Source organism: Bactrocera dorsalis, chromosome 4 (genome assembly GCF_023373825.1).
Source record: "Bactrocera dorsalis isolate Fly_Bdor chromosome 4, ASM2337382v1, whole genome shotgun sequence".
NCBI classification, from domain to species: Eukaryota; Metazoa; Arthropoda; class Insecta; order Diptera; family Tephritidae; genus Bactrocera; species Bactrocera dorsalis.
This window is the reverse complement of record NC_064306.1, coordinates 63,874,334-63,894,683: the sequence shown is the minus strand read 5'-3', so window position 1 is coordinate 63,894,683 and position 20,350 is coordinate 63,874,334.

The following is a 20,350-nucleotide window of genomic DNA, read 5'->3' as shown; positions in this document are numbered from 1 at the left end:
TTCTAACAGGTCATTGCCTTATCGTCGTCTGTGCAGTAAGGTTGACTTGTCTCATCGGTCGCCAGAGGCAGAAGCTGGTTGGAAGAAAACGAGGAGGAAACATCTCAGCATTTCTTTCTTCATTGTCCCGCGTTTGCGAGAATAAGGCTTAAACACTCGCGCCTACAAGGCGTTTAGCTGACTTATAAGTTCAAATTACAGGAGTCCTATTTTTATGGCTGCACAAGAGCGATCTCTGGATCTGCCATTAACTTAACCTAACCTAAGTTAGCCTTAAATTCATGCTTTCCAAATTGTAAGTTTTGTCTGTAGTATTGAAAAGGTATACAAGAGGTGTTTAACAAACGTTCTAGTAAATCCTAAACTTAAACTGTCTATTGCTTACATCGAACAGCGCATTTTCCCGTCGGGTACTTCTGGGAATATTTTTTTTTTATATATTTACTTATGCAGATACTCAGTTATACATATGTACTTGTAGTATAAGAGCAGCAGCTGTTGGTTAAAGAGGCTGATGAAAAAAAAAAAACAACTAACAATGTCAGCATCAGTGTTGCAGCGCGCCGGTAACAGTCGCCGTTTCCGTATCCTTTCGCTTCCGCTTAACACCATGTTGATGATTGTTGCCCTGACAGCATCATTTATTTAAAACACTTTTCAAGTAAAAATGCTAAAATTGACAGCTCTGATGTTGAAGGCGGCAAATATTGGTAGAGGGAGGAGAAAATACAATAAAAAGTAAATAAAACAGCTGGCAGGAGCAAAAAAGTTACATGAACGTATAAATACAAATATTACACTTTGCGCTTGAAAGTGAGAAAAACAAATGTAAATATGTATGATGGCAACTATGTAATATTTATATATTTATGTATATATGTAAGTGGTCTATAGAGACCATGGAGCAGGGGAAGTCCAAATTCTCATGGTCATTTGATTTGACAGATAACAGGAATAAAAGAAAAGTGCCACGCTGAGACAATGAGAAAAGCAAAAAGCTTGTAACAATAATTTGTGTTCATCATCATTAACTAAAATGGCAACAACGTTAACAAAAAGGTGGCAAGATAGTAATGTAGCATGCTTGAATGGAGGAGAGTAGAAAGTAAGAATGTGCACATCAAATAAACGAGCAACTATATGGTTTTTATTGTTAGTATTGACGTCAAGGTGACTAAAGTGGTACGAGGAAGGTGCTTGAGATAAGCTGCCAACAATAAAATGAAATTGCAAGGGATGAATTTTGATATTATTTGCTAACTGAAATCATCAACTTTTCCTCGGCTCGAAATCAAAAATGTTGTTTTTTGGGAGAGATAGAGAAAATTAAAGAAAATATATGAAATTGAGAGATAATTTTTCGAATAAGAATTGTTGAGTTAGCAAGGTTACCACAAAGATTAGATTAATAAAAAATTAATTCATCGAACTATACTCGTATGATATATATGATCTATAGATGATATAGATATTTTAGATACTTACATAAGAATCATCTGAGGAAGGTAATACATTTTCATCCCAAAATTTATAGAGTTTTCAATATTGACACGATTTTTTTTCAGATATTTTCACTAAATTAATTTTTATTCATGGAACGCCAGTTTAAAATTGACCCACTGTAAGCTTGCCATCTTACTTTGTCAGAAAATTGTGTAGGTGTCCAATTAAATGGAACGAAAAGAAAGCAAACCTCTGAGACGGTAGTTTTTATGGCAATAGCAATAGCATAGTCATTAATTTTGCAATTGGTTGCTGGTGCAGCTATAAACCATGTCGGTCAATATGGTTTCCCGTGGCAGGAATAGAAACAAGTTCTCGTAAAACCCTTTTGGGTAAGAAAATAAAACCGATTATGAAATGGTTAAAGAAAAATATTAAGTAACAAATAATTTTATCATTATTTTAAAAAACCATTTCATTGAAGTCAAATTTTTCAATAAGTGGCAACCCTTAAAAATATTTTTAATCAATTATAAGCTTTCATTCATTTATTTATAAGCTTTGAAACAAAATATTTCCTTTTTTACTCAAATATTCGAAAAGGTGGCAACCCTGCACACAAATATTTAAATTTTTGTTCGGAAGCTTTCATAGTTATTTTCACATGATAATGTTTTTTCAACCCTGCAGTATTTAAAGCTCAACAGTTTCTAACAGGTGGCAACACCACCACAAAATTATTTAAATATTTGCATCTACGGCTTGTTTCGACTTTTCAGTGTTTAATATATTTATCTGAATAATTCGTATTACTCAAATTTTTCAAGTATGTGGCAACCTTGAAACTATTTTGTTTAAAATTATACAGATACTACAAGCAACATTTCCAAAAATATATTAAAACCATTTTAGTCTTTATTTTTGACGCTTCGGATTCAGGCATTATGCCAATTTGAACTTTAAAAAAAAATTAAAAAAATATTGAAAAATATTGCCAACTCTTCATACAAATCTGAAAATGTTTTTAATATAATAAATAAATAATAAAAATATATTTAATACCTCAGGAACCTTCGTTGTTTGATACCCACGTCGTAATAATGTGTTTATAACATCATTTATTTTATAACTTATTGAATTGAAATTTTTTTTATAAGTGGCAACCCTTAAAAATATTTTGATTCATTTATAAGCTTTAATTAATTTATTTATAAGCTTTAAGCCTATTTGCTTTTTTGGTTTTTTTGTTATTCAAATATACAAAAAGGTGGCAACCCTTTACACAAGTATTTAATTTTTAGTTCGGAAGCTTTTTAGTTATTTTCACATGTTAATGCTCTTTCAACCCAGCAGTATTTAAAACTCAACAATTTCAAACATGTGGTAAATTCAGATTTTTTAATAAGTGGCAACTCTTAAAAATATTTTTAAACAATTATAAGCTTTAAACTTTATTTATACACTTTAAACCTGATTACTTTTTTGGTTTTTTGTTACTCAAATAAACGAAAAGGTGGCAACTCTTTATAAAAAAATTTTAATTTTTAAGCTGAAGCTTACTTAGTTATTTTCACCTAGTTATTTTTTCTCTCCAGCAGCATTTGAAACTCGACAATTTCAAACAGGTGGCAACCTTGACACTATTTTCCTATTCTTTTTCCGGATTTTACAACTAACATTTCAAAAAATATATGAAAACTATTTCAGCCTTTCATTTTGACGTTTGGCAGGAGCCATCGTGACGGAATTTCGTTGCGCAACACGTTTACGTTGCAGTTTAAAGAAATTTCGCTTCAAAAATAAATTTTGTTTAACGGTTTTTTAAGTAAATACTTCTTCATAAACAATGTAAGAATTTTAAAATTCGGTTCTGAAAGTCTCGTTTTCCAATTTCTAATAAAAAATTTTTATTAGTAGAACTGTTAATCTTTTCCTTTCAAAGTGAACATTATAATTTCAGCCAGCAAGACTGCTGCATATGTTTGCGTACATACTTGTATGTATGTATGTATGCATACAAAGATGGCGATTTTGGTACTAAGAGTCAGAGAGGAAGCGAAAAGATGAGTACACAATGAAGCAGCTGCCATTTGCACGTGTAACCACTTCAAAGCTGACCTGCCATCATATGCATAAATATTTACCTAGGAAACAACAAATACATAGAAACTTATCTATTACTATGTGAACACAAAGACTTTAGTATGTGTGTAAGGTGCTTGTCTAGCAACCCATGAACTGAAAAATGAGACTAGTTATTTCAGTAGACGTAACTAGTTTCAGAGTGACAACATTTTCACAAAAAAAAATAGTATGAAATATTGTATGAAAATAATTGTATTAAAGGAGATTTACTGAGGACTTTCATTCTTAAACTCATCTAGAAGGTTTTTGAAATTCAATAATACAAAATCGAAATTGCTAAGAAAAATTTGTCTGATATTTCTGCACCAAATCGAATAGTATCCTTTAAAAACTGAAAAATAATTCGCCAAGCTTAAACTCCACCAGCTGAAACCAGTTGCATTTGCTGCAGGATATTTAATCCGCTGTCTATACACACACACATATAAACAACAAAAGCTGTCCTCCGTAGCAGTTGAAGTGCACACATACACATATGCGCAACAAAAACAATATTTATTCACATGCATGTGGATGTGCCCATAAAAATGTCCAGCACTTTACGCTTGCATACATAAATGAGATTTACTTGCGCTGTAAATTGGTGAACCCTTCTGCTTGCTTATTGTGCCAGCAAAATATTCAAGGTCAGTGCTGAAATTAACAGTGAAACGAAAAAGTATGTGCACAGCAATATTAATGCATTTTCATTATACGTATGTACATATGTATGTATGTATGTATATATCTCACATACACGAAAAATGACAAAAACATTTGCTGTCGTTGAGCGAAGGCAAAAATCGATGAATCTTAAGTGCAACCCCTTAAAAAGCTCTCGAAGCACTTCAATGCTTTTGTATAGAAGGAAATGATTGCTAAAAGCAAAACCACGAGTGCTAGATTGCTCGCTGCAAGTCCTTGTAGCGAAAGTATGCGGTTGAAAGGAAATTTTTACTGCGCCACGAAATAATTATTTTTAGTTTGGTTGTTTATACGAGTTGCTAGCATTGATTTTGGTTAAGGAAAGTGCTGAATGCAGAAAAAAAATAATTTTTAAGGTTTCACTTACCACCAGCTTTTCTTTAAAGCACTTTGTCGCATTTTGATCCGCCCTAATGTGCATTTACTTGTAATTGGGTTGCCAAGGCGACGCATACCCGAAAACTTTCACTTGTGAAATTAATTAAAATTGTTTGGTGGCTCAAATAGAGGCGATGTCAAAAACAAAAAAAACAACAACAAACAAAAGCAGCAGCTGAAATCTAAAATTGCACAAAAAGTTGGAGTTCAAAGAAGCAGAAACAAAAAAATGAAATAAATAAAGTAGGGCAAGATTCGGGCGCAAACGAAATGATTGGAAGATGTACAAATTTTCACCGAAATTAATTTCCCATAATTTTACGAGGTTAAGCTTAAAAAAGTACGCTATAATAAAAAACTCTTTTAAGAGACTGCCACATGTTTAAAATAATAGTTTTTTTTCACTGTGTATAGGGCATAAAGCAGTTATACAGCAGAGCTATATTTAGCAACAAATAGATGAAAAAATGTTCAGTCAAGCTTGCCACCTGCTAAAGAAATGGAAATTAATAAAGCACTATATCTTGTAAAATAGTTTCAATTCAATTCCAAATTGAAAATAATATTAAGTAGAATTTATCAGACACATATTTTGCCTAGAAAAATATTTCAACCAGAATTGCCACCTTTTCTCAAACATATTCAATTCAATTCCAAATAGAAAAATATTTATGCCAAGTGAAATATTTTAGTCATATTTTACGTAGAAAAATACTTCAGCCAGAGTTGCCACCTTTTTAATAATATATTTAAGTACTAAACTATATACAATATACAAAAATATAAAGCTATTGGCGTCAAGTACTATAATATAAACAATTGACGAAGCTTTAGGCTGAAAATATTTAGGAATAGAGTTACCACATATTCGCTATTAATAAATTTTGCACTAAAGTGCGGATTTCAGCTATGAAAATTATATTTTTCAATACTTATGTAATGTATGTGGAAATGATTTTTTATATAAAAAATATTATAACAATATAGAACAAAAAATATTTCAACCAGAGTTGCCATATTATTAAAAAAATTAATTGCTTAAGAAAATAATAATGGTAACAATATCGATAATATGTATAATTGACAATATTTAAGCTAAAGATATTTTGGAATAAGGTTGCCACCTATTTAAAAAATTAAAATGTGGAAAATGTTATATATTATATATAGTATAAATATGAATTTAATTATAGAAAACTTTTATAATAATATAGAACAAAAAATATTTCAACCAGAGTTGCCATATTATTAAAGAAACTAAGTGCTGAAGAATATTATAATAATACCAAGCTCGATTATATGTATGTATGTGTAATTGACAAAAAAAGAGTTAAAGATATTTTGGGAAAAGTTACCACCTATTTAAAAAATTAAAATGAGGTAAATTGGGTAAAAATGTTATATATTATATATGGTATGAATAATTTAACTATAGAAAAGATTTATAACAATATAGAAACAAAATTCAGCCAGCGTTGCCATCTTATTAAAAAAAATTAAGTGTCAAAGAATATATAATAATAAAGGTAACAAGTTCGATACCATGTATAATTGACAAAAATAAAGTTAAACATATTTTGGAAAGAAGTTGCCACCTATTTAAAAAAATAATATGTGGTTAAAAATGTTATTTATTGTCTATAGTATGGATATGAATTTAAATATAGAAAATATTTGTAATAACTTAGAACATAAAATATTTCAACTAGAGTTGCCATATTATTAAAAAAACTAAGTGCAAAAGAATATAATATTGGCAACACGTTATCTAATATGTATAATTGACAAAACTGAAGTTAGGGTTAGAAAAAAGTTGCCACCTATTTAAAAATTTAAAATGTGGAAAAATGGATACAAATGTTATATATTATGCAATAAATGGTATGGTTATGAATTTACATATAGAAAAGATTTATAATAATATAGAACAAAAAATAATTCAACCAGAGTTGCCACCTATTTACAAAATTAAAAAAATTAAAATGTGGTAAATTGGATTGCAATTTGTCGGACTTTCATTTTTCCACTCATATTGCTTAGCTGTATTAATTAAATATTTAAACACGAAAAATATTTCAACCAGAGTTGCCATCTTATTAAGAAAAAATTAAGTGCTGGAGAATATAATAGAGGCAACAAATTTTGTAATATGTATAATTATTGACAAAACTTAAGCAAAAACCATTTTGAAAAGAAGTTGCCACCTATTTAAAAAATTACAAAAAAAAAAATTAAAATGAGGTAAATTGGATTACAATTTGTCACACTACCATTTTACTATACATACTGCTTAACTGTTCGAATTAAATAATTAAATAAACCCACGCATTTCCAAACTTTGTATTTAATCCATTTTTTTTGAATTTTTTTGATAGTCCAAAAAGTACGTCTTCGCGATAAAATATAAGTAATTTCCATGTCAAGTCAGATGCAAGTCTGTGATTTTTTGCCTTTCGAAACTCAAATATCTGCCATTAATTATGTTATGCATGAAATTCTCTGGTCTTCATGGCCGAAGTCTTAAAAAGTCTAAGAAAATATGCTTTGAAAATCTCGTTTTCTGGCAGCTCGCATCAAAAGAGTTGTTAATACTCATTTGGTCAGTGTTGTGCTTGGGTATAATAAGCGCAGCCAAGCAACGAAACTTTTTGAAAGATGAAAGAAATTTATTTTTTCACGCTACGCCAAAGCAACAACACACATACGCGCACAATACATGCACCAAGCTCCCGGAAAATAGCATTCAAAACTTTTTTATAGCGAAAATAAATGCAATTAATTTCGCGCGCCCACGAGCGGATGGAATTTTGTATGCAAGCAGATACCAGTTTATACTTTATGCTTTGTATATGCACTGGATAATTTATTTGGTATTTGAAAACGAATATTTTGTAATGCGAGTGATAAACAATAGTTGTGCTAACATTAAATTATGAAAAGTTTGAAGAATTATTTTTATGAAAACTCTGACAATTAATTACTAGATTAACATTAAATTTCCTATTGTAAATTTGTCTTCGAAATCATAATAATGAGTAGTCGAAAAAGTCTTTTCGTATTTTGTCAATAAATGTCGTTGCAGTCGTATATCTCCAGTGTTACCAATCACATTGTGTCATACCATATATAGTGTTGAAAAGGTGAGATTTTAAGCTTTAATTTAATCAAAAAATATTACGAAGATGAAAAAAAGTTATAGCTGTTCAAAAAGGAGTGAAAATAATGAAGAAATTCCTTATATGTAAAAATTTTTGTATAAAAAAGGAAAGAATTTCACGCAAGCCACCAATAAAATTTGTGAAGTTTACGGAGATGATGCTGCATCAGTTCGTGTAGCATAACAACGGTTCGCTGGTTCCGCTCTAGAAATTTTGATGTGAAAGATGCACCTCGCTCGGGTCGACTTATCGTTGAAAAAGTCGATGAAATTATGAAAAAGATTGATCAAGATCGTCACGTAAGCAGCGATGACATCGCTAAGGACCTTAACATTCATCATCAAATGGTGTTGAACTATTTAAAAAAGGTTGGCTACAAAAAGAAGCTGGATGTTTGGGCACCTCATGAATTGTCTGTGAAAACTGAATTGACCGAATGAACCGAATTAACCTCTGCGGTTCTTTGCTGAAACGAAATGAAATCGAACCGTTTCTGAATCGAATGGTAACAGAAGACGAAAAGTGGATCAAATATGACAATAATGTGCGAAAAAAATCATGGTTCAAATGTGGTGAAGCTCAACAAATGGTCAAAATTCAGGATTGATGCCTCGAAAGTTTATAGTGTTTGGTGGAATTGGAAAGAAATCATCCACTATGAGCTCTCCAGCCTGGTCGAACGATTGATTCCACATTTTACGGTCTACAACTGATGAGATTGAAGCAAGCAATCGAAGAAACGGCCAGAACTGATCAACAGAAAGGGTTACGTCTTCCATCAGCACAACGCTAGACCACACACATATCTTTGATGACTTGGCAAAACAACTGGGAGAGCTTGGATGGGAAGTTTTGATGCATCCACCATATAGCCCTAACCTTTCACCAACGGACTACCATTTGTTGTGATCAATGCAGAACTCTCTTAATCAAGTAAAGTTGGCTACAAGCGGAGCCGGTCCAAATTACTTGTCGCAGTTTTTCGCCGAGAGACCAGAAAAGTGTTACACTGACGGAATAATGTCTCTAGCGAAAAAATGGCAAAAAGTGGTTGATCAAAATGGTACATATTTGGTTCACTAAACTCCATTATAAATGTGAAAAAAAAAATTAGTAGGAGTTTGATTAGAAATACGACTACCCAATATCTCTATCCCATACCAGACATCAAACGTCACTGTTGACAGTCATAACTTCGAAGTCGTAGATAATTTTCGTATATTTTGAAACCTGCATTAACATCAACAATAACGTTTGTCACGAAATCCAACGCAGAATCACTTTTGCCAGCAGGTGCTACTTCGGACTGAGTAAGCATTTGAGAAGTAAGGTCTTCTCTCGACGGACAAAGTCCAAACTCTATAAGCAACTTATCATCCCTGTCCTACTATATGATGCAGAGGTATGGACGATGACAACATCTAACCAGTTTTGTCTCAGATTGTTCCGTGTTGTTCTGAAACAGGAAGTAACTAATTTTTAAAATGATTATTGCAAGCAAAGCAAGTCAGTGGATCCTAACTTACAATAACACTGCTCCAATATGTAAACTAGCTCTTTTAGAGTACTATGGCACTTCTTGCAATACTAACTACAAGTGATTTTTGTGGACCTAACCCACCCACAGCACTACGTTTCTATTCCTTTCTCCTGCTACACACTTGTTTCATAAGTAAACTTCCGCACTGCATGCTTTCCCAGCAATTATTGCTAGCTTGAACTAACCTCACTTAATTTTACTTTATCTACTTTAATGGTATCATAAGCTAAGAAAGCTGCGCTGAGTGCTAGTGTCTCGCGACAAAGTGGAGGCCAACTTTAATACTCTTGCCAAACTATGCAATACTAAAACAATGATTTCATATGAACCAAGCCACTGCCGACTACTACACATATGCAACTTTGTTGGAGGCACAACACACACATTCATTCACACACACATGCACACACTCATTCACACTCATTCACACTATATGTGTATATGCGCCTTGCTGCGTAGGCGTTTAGGAATTTGCATACCATCTCCTGTGAAATTTCCTTCACACAATTGCTGTTACGTAATCATAGATCACAGTTGTATCTACGGCACACATGCACTTACACACTCACACATACATATGTATATTAAACACTTCCTGCAATGTTGCGTCCCACATGCAGCCATTGCAGCTAAGGGCGGCAACAGAATTTCATATCTGCTGTTGCAACCAAATTTAAAATGACGCGACGAGCTGCAATGCAGCTTTGCAATTACACGAGCGCACCGTTGTGCGCGGGCGGAATGTGTACGGAGACGATGTGCTTCAAGAGCAGCACGTGGCACAGCAACAACGTCAACTGTGCGTAGACGAGCCCGGGCAAAGCTCCCAGCATAGAAATGTCAGAGTTCACATAGCTAAGGCAGAGTGACGGCGCAAGCGGCGGGGTGATCTGCCAGTGGTAATGTTGCGTTAGTAGCACCGCTTTGGGATGATGACGCCAACGCGTCCTGTTGCATATCTGTTCGCGTGTCATCCAGTTGACTGACCAAACGGTCGAGTCACCACCGGCCAGTGAGCTCAACCGATACGGTCAACCAGCGGCGCCCAGGTGTATGCTACAACTTTCAATTCACTCAATAAAGTGGTGGTTTAAGTGCTTTATTTATATATATGTGGACATACGCAGATGTATATATAAATGTATATATGTGTGTTGTATGTCTATATTTCTATGTGTGTTTGTTATATAAAAATGTACACCCTTGCAATAAAATCGGTTATTTTGTTGTTGTGCTTTAAAATCTCAGCGTAAAATCACAATCAAAGTTGAAGGTCATGCGCAAAATTGCAGCTCGTCGACAGTGACGCCAACAGCGACGTCAGCATCGAGGCACCCTCCTGTGCGGCAAAGCCCTGTTATTGCTCTACTCATTGTCGTCATTATTGCAGTATGCAAATATTGTACGCATACATACAGTTATGTATATACATTTTTTTAGATATAGTATATTTGACTTTGTACATTTGCATTGACATTTTTATATATCTAACATGCTAATATACATATGTATGTATACATAAAGTTTGTTGATTCTACAGAGAAACATTTTAATAATGAATTGTTACAAAATGATAATGGAATGTGAAATTTTATAAAATAAATTTTGGTTTTAATATTTTTGCTGTGTGTAATAATAAATATATAATTTTATATATATGACAAAAAAATGCCACATATGTATGTGCTTAAAATGGCTAAATGGGGTTACGTGGGTTTCTTCAGGTAAAAAAAAGCATTTTTAAACATTTTTTTTTTATATAAAACATGAAATATTTTTTTCGAATTTTTTATTGTTAGAAACAAAAACTATTAACAAAGAAATTCTGAAATTTTTGGAAAAAAAATATTTTAAACTCGGCCATTGCGACGCCATTTCCGGTGACCCCTCGGAAAAAAGATGCGCCCGCGTTGGCAGGATAACTCCTTACAGGATCATCTAAAGTGAAAAAATACGTGTTTTAGTTAAAACCTTAACTTAGAACTTGGACGAAGGAAAAAAACTGAAAATTGGATTTTTGGCAGACATTTTTACAAAAAAATTAAAATTTCAGTGAAAATTTCGCGACATTTTTTTCAAATAGTTGTAATCGAAAAAAAAAAATCCTTCGTCCAAGTCTTTAAGAATTGTATCTCAAAGACCTGTGTAAAATTTCATCAATATCAGTTAAGTAGTTCTCGAGAAATCTTGCCAACCGACTTCAAAAACACAGTTTCGAGAAAAACGCGTTTAAAGACGACGCACTTAGCCTAGCTAGCCTCGTGCGCCCAAGTTCTCAGGCTTTATTTCCGAAACTATTACTCGGAACAACTTGAAAAACTTAAGACAACATTCTATAGGAGTTCTAGAATTTAATAAGACAAAAAAAAAAACGATTTTTTGAAACCCGTAAACCCATGTAACCCTTTAAAATGGCTTAACTGAATTTTATGAAATTTCGAAAATCTATTTTTTACTTTTTTCTAGATAAGAGTACAGCCGAATTTATGACTAAATATTAAAAAATTACGAAAAATTCATTACACCGTTTTATATGAGTTCACATTTGTTTAGTTCTGTTAATGGTGCTGGGGTCGAAATACTTTCTAAAAAGTTGAAAATCTGCCGATTTGGTTCATAACACACTTGAATCACAGGTTCTGCATATGAAATAAAAAAAAAAATTTTAAAGTCTACTCGATTGCTGGTGCTGAGGTTAAATATTTGTAACACTATATTTACCATCCAATTTGGTTGATATATGTATCAATTAATCGCATAAAATACAATATTTTGTGGTTGATAGAAAGTGTTGAAAATGTAATTTAAATACTATTTCATTGGTGTGCATATATTTCACAAATATTTACTGTATTATGATGATAGAAATACTAACTAATGCCCACCTTTCCTAATGCCAAATTATGTCAAACTAAATGACACTAAATTAACGTTAGTAAAAATTATTCAAATTTAACAAGTTGACAATTTAATTTTTCTTTCAAATTTAAGACCAACTGGACAGGCAAACATTGCTGTTACTCTTCGCTTTAGTTTTTCGATTTGACAAAAAACTCCTTGTCATTAAATTTCCCATCATGAAAACTGCTCTTAAAACTGGAGATTTGCAAAAGTACATAAGTTTTACTGAACTGGAGGCATTACTATTTTAAGTTAATGTAGAACATTATTTCATATGACACCAAAATATGCAGATGTCATTGAAAACTTTGAAAAAAATATTTTCAGAGGTAATCGTTTTTAAAATGGCGGAAATGTTGACAACAATGTGTCAACATTTATTAACATTATAGAAGTAAATTTTCTGGTTGTCTTCAGGATTGGTACCTTATGGCATTAAAGCTTCGCATCACGAGTTTAACATAACTCATTTTCAAATAAAAGAGACAATGGAAATAAACTCGAAGTTTCAAATACATTATTAAGTAGTTATTTGTTTGGCGTGAAGTATTTCAGCGAGCCTCTTCTGAACGTCAAAGGTCTCGTATGAAATTCTTTCTGCCTTTTTATTCTAACACTCAGATATCTTTCAACTAATTTAGAGGTCAAAAGAGTTGAGTTAAAGGTTGAATATTTGTAAATCTCTCGTTTGCACAAGTCGAAAATAATATTTGTAAATCATATGGCATTCAATGTGTAGAACATATCCTGGACTACCTTGACTCAAACTTTTTCAGCATGTGCGTCGAAATCTGAAAGACTACACCAGTTATAGAGTGTGCATTACAAAACATATATATTTTTCTGAAGCTTGTATAATCAAATATTACTATTGACATGATACTTAAAAGTTGGGTGAGACTTTCAGTATTTTCTGTGGGACGAAACTATTATGGAAGGTCCAAATTTTCAAAATAATACTCTGTCCCATAAATTCTTATTTTTTAAACAGGATGCAGCCTTTGGAGTATGAGATGTGAGCATTTTACATAAAGCTAAAAATATTCCTTTATAACCATTTTTTATATTTAGAAACTCATGCAGCATATACATTAGAGCGGGTCGATTTAGAGGGAGCCAAAAAAGAAAAAAAAATGAAAATATGGCATATGCGTTAAATGTGGTACGGATCATTTTGAACAACTTTGCCTAAGAGACAATGGGTCGAAAATCGAGGCTTCGATTCTTAAGGCGACTTCATAAAAATTGTTTCGTCAGTTTTTGAGATATCTCATTAAAATTTAGTACGTAGTTGAATTTTGATATAATGTATGTTGATCATTTTTCGGAATCGGAAAGATCATGAAAATATTTTTATTAAATAACTCCCATAGAACCAATTATTCAGATTATTTAAACTTCGCTTTAAAAATCGTTGGCTTGAAATGGGCTTTAGACCCATACTTCCTAAGCAAAGTTGTTCAGAATGATCCGTAGAACATTTTCCGCATACGCAATTTTATGGTAGACAAAAATAAACCCGCTCTAACATACATACAAGTATATGCAAAAATATGCAAAAGTTCCGACGGCCAGAGAGGAAACACTAAAATTTACGTGACGGCAGATTTATTGTGGTTACATGTCACGTGCCACTTTTAGGTCAAAATTAAATTATCCTGACCCTGAAAGGCTAACAAGACGTGGCAGTGTAATGTGTTGATGTAGGTGCCACCCGCATACAATGGCGCAAGCTGAAATTCTAATAAACCAAAACAATGCGCGCACAAACATGTCGCTACAAATTACAATGCAGGCGACGCATACCAAAATGAGCCCTACGTAGCTGAAAACAATAACTCACATCGGAATACAATAACAATTTCATACTGTTTATTAATAAATTACTTAATACAGAGGAGCCATGAGCGGGTAGAAAATAGTAGGGCGGAAAAAATATCTAAAATTCATCTAATGAGTTTAGGGGGTAGGAGGGTGGGAAGTGTGGTATCAAATTATGCCAACGACAGCAGCGTACGTGTTCTGCATAAACTCATTAATAATTTGGCAAATAATATTTTTTGGAGAATTTATGTGCAGCAAAAATTGATTTCGCAATCTGTGGCGCTCGTGCGAGGCTCGAATTGCGTTGTCATGCGAGGCATAATGTGTTGTTGTGCTATATGTGTATGTATGTGTGTATGTAAGTATATATGGTATGGCATAGAGAGCTAGAAAAGCTATTCAATTTTTGCGGCCAGTAGAATTTGTAATAAATGTTGTTGTTGTAATAATTCCTGGAAATTTTAGCAGCAATGATTTAACCGCGAACAACAAAAAATTTGAAATTGCCAACAGCATTTGTCAATAAAACGCCAATACTACCCAATAATAGCTGTGGTTGTGGTGACACAGCTGCAATTTTCCAATTTTCAATTTACAGTTTTGCTATTTATTTGCTGGCAGTTAAACAGATGCACCAACAAAACAAGCACCGAAATGTAAATGTGAATTGTTGGCCATGGTTGCGGTTGCGGCGATTTTAATAGGATTTATTTTAAATAAAAATTATATGATGGATTGATTAACAAAGCATGGAGCTTAGGTAAATGAAACGTAAACTTCATGAATAAATCTATTTGCGGATTTTCTGATTTGGTATTACACAAAATATTTTTTTTTTTTCAATTGATACCTAACCTCAACTTTATGAAATATGCAAAATGTGTAATTTTTGGTATTTATTGTTTTTTTAAACTGCATGAAAAGTTCAAAAACAGGTTTTGAATAATTATTTATTCCAAAAAGGGAATAAAAATTGCTAGAAATACATACCATACATCATACTCGTATACCCAAAAATTAATTTTCTCTGCTTACACATAAGGATTTGGTCTTGTCATGATTTCTTCAATGCTTTTCCAAGTGTTTTCCATTTCACTGCTATGTATTTAACTTTGCTTTTCTATTGCCTTTGCAAAATGTGTGCGTCGTACAGTGCGTATGAGTGTCTTTTTATATGGCCAACATGTGTATTACTCATTAAATATCACTCATACGCCCAGTGCCACTGTATCATTTCAATGTGCACATAAATCGGAAAAATACTTATGTGCGTTTTGTTGGAGCCATTTGTCATTTGGTTGTGCCTTAAGCTGAATGATTTGTTTCTATTGCGGATATCCTGTCCAGTGGCATGAAAGTACAGTTATATACAATGTTCGTATGCGAACAAGCGTATAATTGTACATATGACGTGGTAGTATATTATCACCCAGCAGTAAATTGCATTAGTTTAGTAGAAATTTAACTGTAATTTGAATAATCGATAAAATTATATAAAAATATATAGAATTTTAACAATCGATAATTATAAAAAATATTTTCGTTTGATTAATGGAAAAAATTGTATAAAATATTTTGCTGTGAGTAATCGATAAAATTATATAAAAATTTGAGTAATCGATTAAATTATTTTCAGATATATTTTCTTTGAATAATCGATAAAATTATATAAAAATATATTAAAGTTTAACAATCGATAATTGTAAAACAGTTTTTGTTTTGATTTATAGAAAATGCTGTATTAAATATAATATGTTTTCTTTGAATAATCGATATTTATATACAAGAATTATTTTAATTAATAGATAAAAATTTTAACCGAAATATTATATGTATGTATGTAATATGTTTCTTTTGAATAATCGATCAAAATATATAAAAAACAGTTTTGCTTTAATAATCGATATTTATGTCAAAATTATTTTTATTAATCGATAATTATATAAAATATGTTTGCTTTGAATAAACGCTAAAATTTTTGTATATATATTTTCTTAAAATAATCGATAAATTATATAAAAACCGATTCGCCTTTATTAATCGATAATTAACAAAAATTGTATGACTTCTCGATTAAGTAAAAAAATCGATTTCTTAAGATTTTATTCTGAACAAATGACATGTTATGGCTATGTAGACTTGATATATATGTACATCATTTTTGAAATATCAGTTATTCTATTTTCGATATTAATTTCTCCGTATCTGTATAAGTAAATGTGGTCACGTGACTTTAAAAATTTTCGATATATGCAATGAAAAAATAAGTAAATTATAAATCGAACATGATATAATACATACCATGCTTTCAAAACCAAAAATATAAAAAAAAAATTTTAGGGTTGCCAACTAATTTTATTTATGTGCCGATAAATACACAAATTGTCGTTAAAGTTTAGGTCTATGCTAACCCAAATTTAAAATAATGCCAAAAAGTTACAACAAAAATTGTTGGTTAAATTATAGGGTTACCATGTTTTTCTGATATGAATTTTGTAGCAATCATAATTTTGACGAAAAAAATAAATAAATAATATTTTGTAAAAATATTTTTTTTCCTAAAATAAGTAAACTTCTATGAACTATTGAGTACGAATTTTAATGTAGGGTTGCCAACTGCTTATAAATAATTTTTTTATTTTGATTTAATACGTCTTTTTTTATAATATTATACGTGAGAGTTGTTTTATTTATAACAAATTATTTAAAATATAATTTTGTTAAAAGTTTGAAATGTTGTATTTAATAATAAAAATTGTTGTTGAAGTTTATGAACTGTTATGCTATAGAGTAGAATTTTTAGTGCTAAAAATAGTTTTCTTAGGCAAACGATTTCACTAAGAATAAACGCCTCCGTAAGCTTAAAAATATTTATGAAAAGGGTTGCTATTTCTTAGCATAATAATGTTAGTATCTGCAACCCATATTGGTAACTATAAATTTTTAAATTTTTGTATGAATAAAAGAGATGAACAATATTATACATATATAATATTATAGATTAAGATATTGTTCAATGAACAGTTGGTAACTCTGCTCACATATATTTTCATCTCTTTTATTTATATAAAAATTATAAACAAAGGTTGCCAACTGTTCATTGAACAATATTTTTAAAGATATAATATTATTCAATTAACAGTTGGCAACCCTGTTTACGTATATTAACATTTTTTTAATAAATATTACAATAAAAAAAATTAAGTAAAATTTTTATTGAAAATTTTCTAGTCTTTCCTGCCAGGTTTATATTTGCTAAATCCTATTCAAATATTTATATAGCTCAGTATTCTCGCATGAAGAAAAATATATATACGAGTATAGGCAAGTTAGCAAAGCAAAAGTGATAATTTTGCAGTAAAGCAGCTAAGCTGACATAGAAAAGAGATAAAGTGCTTTCATTTCCAATTCATTTTCCTGTCAGCATATTTACTAATGTCACCCAACCAACCACTGATTGAATGCTTATGTATAACCGACATTTGTATACAGATAGATACATACATATGTGAGCATATTGTGGCTGGAGCAATTTATCACATACGCTTTGAAGCACTTTTCTATGAATACTCATTTGAGTTATTACGGCTCCTTATGTCGCCAGAGCACGCGTAGAAGAAAAAATAAATAATACAAATAAGAAAAAAAAATTAAAAAAAAAAATAAAATAATAATAACTAAAAAAATAAATAAAAAGGACAAAAAAATCATAAAAGATGAAAACATCGGCAAAATTCGCAAAATGGAACGAAACACATTGAACCGAGTGTCGTTTCTGCTCTCCGTTTCGACTTAATTTTTCAAGTCACCATTGTTGGTGGCCATAGATTATGCTCGATTTTCGTTTCCTACTTATTGTCAACAACTTCTCAAACTGTTTATGGTTAGCACTGCTATTTTATTTTATCCTTCAATATACTTTTGCTTTTTTGTTGTTTCTGTTTTTGATTTTTCCTGCGAACCCTCAGTGCTTTGATTCGCCCCAAATATATTCCACTTCATTTCATATTGCCGTTTGTTTCATTTTTGGTTTTTTTTTGTTTTGCTTTTTTGTTGCTTTCTTTTATTAACAACAGATTTTTATGCGAGGGTATTGCTATTTGCTGGACCTTTTCACGATTTTCGATTATGTGGCACAAACCCATTTGACATCAATTCAACTTTGTTTGACTGCTACTTATACTTGTAGTCTAATGCATTTGGGTTTGCTTTTGTATGTGTCTGTTTGTATATATATGTATGTATTTAGAGTGTATATAGCTTACATACATTCGCATTTATTCAATGAAGTGTGGCAAATTCGCGTCTTAGCGCTGCAATACCATTGGCAGAGGGGCTAACTTTTTATTTTACCATCGTTGTTGTTATTTTTGTTGTTGTATGCATAGTTGAAGTACTTATTGCTTGCTCGTAAAATTTACTGTGCTACTTTTTAAGTAGTAAAGATGCTACAAAACTTATTCGTTCGCTTGGTTGGCTACTGCCAGGCCAGAAATCAATAGTTTGATGGCGTGAGTTCACGGGGGAGAAAATTTAATCGCTGTTAAAATAGAGATGTTACTATTGAGTGGTTTTACAGCGGCAACACTTTCATAACTACATGAATTCGCAGCAATGTCGGACCATCTATGAGTTTTTCAGTTTTTTAATTCTCTTTGATTGGCGCTGTAACTATCTTATTGTTGTTGGCAACTTGGAAATGCTAAATTAAGACCTCGCTCGGGCGCTATTGCGCAACAACAACAATAAAAATAGGTAAATTGATTCTAGTCCTTCTGTTTTTCGTCTATCGAACTTATAAGCAGACTTTTTCTGTTACCGTCCGCGTTTGGGACGAAATCCAACTTGAAGAGATTCCAGAACTGCCATTTCATCCAGAACAAACAACGATTCGGTCACCATTGGTCACTATGATCGTGTGTTATCACACTGTTATATTTTTCCTGTCAAAATATCGAATGTCTAAAGTCTATGCGGACAATCTCGCTTCGATTCAGACCTTCGAGCAAAGCCTCACTCGTGTCATTCGCCAGGTACCAGTCGAAATGCTCGAACGGTTTATCGAAAATTGTACTAAACGGTTGGACCATCTGAGACGAAGCTGAAAAATTTTTGGCAATTTGCGTCCGACTGAATTTTTAACTTTACAACATGAATGCCAAAGGACATACAGTAAGAACTCTTATAGTTGCGGCCGGATAAAATTTGCTAAGAGGAAGTTGTTCAGTAGGTCTTCTACGTTCTACTCTTGGCCAGAAGGATTTCGTTGTCGCGCAGAAGCTGGCCGTTAACAAGCAATTGCTAAGCACACGCGAAGGCCATAGGCGCTCCACTATTCCAGTGCTATAACGGAAGATGACAATGAAGGTTCAACTCGTTCCCACTTCGATGTGAGCGCTGCTTGCTAGCTCTTCGGTTTGCAGTTCTCAGCAATTCCAAAACGAGTGTTATAATGAGGTAGCTATTCTTATATCGAGTGAGGATAGACACTCCCTGACTAACTTTGAGCACACAGTTTGCGAGTTCAACGCTAGTGTTGCCGTTATACTGTTGCTGTTGTAGCGGCAGATTTCTGCTGCGTTGACAGTCCTTGGCCGGATAAAATCCGGGTTCGTTCCGGTTGAGTAAACCCAACTGTCGTGGGAACGGCCGTTCTGCTGTCGTAGTGAATAATTACCTCCCTGAAAGAAGTTACACTTCGGAGCCTAAAAACAATATATTAGTTCGATAGCAAAGCTTGAGGGAGAGCTCCTTACGTTAGACTCCACTCTCAACTCTCCCAGCTTTGAACCATTCGCGAAAAAACTCACTGCACTTCTACGTCAAAGACTTCTCGAAGCCCAGAAATCCCTCGTCGGTATATGAACGGAGAAACATCATTAGCCTCTCCGACGTAGAGGTGCTAAGTTTCCAGGAATGATGCTGTTCCAGAGAAAATATTTTGTAAATAGAGTACGTTCTCTAGAAATTTGTTTCAATTGAAAGCGAATAATGATGCCTGAGTCTGACCTTATAGATGGTGTGATCTCTAGATGAAACTGAGTATTATCTCTGTGGTCTTCAACTTGATCTTTTAGTAAATCTAAACTGTAATTCAATATCATTTTAGTATCTTTCGGGTTAAGAATAATTATGCTTTCTACGCAGAGAAACTGTCGAAAAAGTTCGCTACTCTCAGAGTCCTTAACTTCACTCGAGTCCGTAAATAGGATGAAGTAGTCAAAGTATGATAATCAACCAAATTCTTACTTCACTGCCACTATGAGGGTACAGCTCA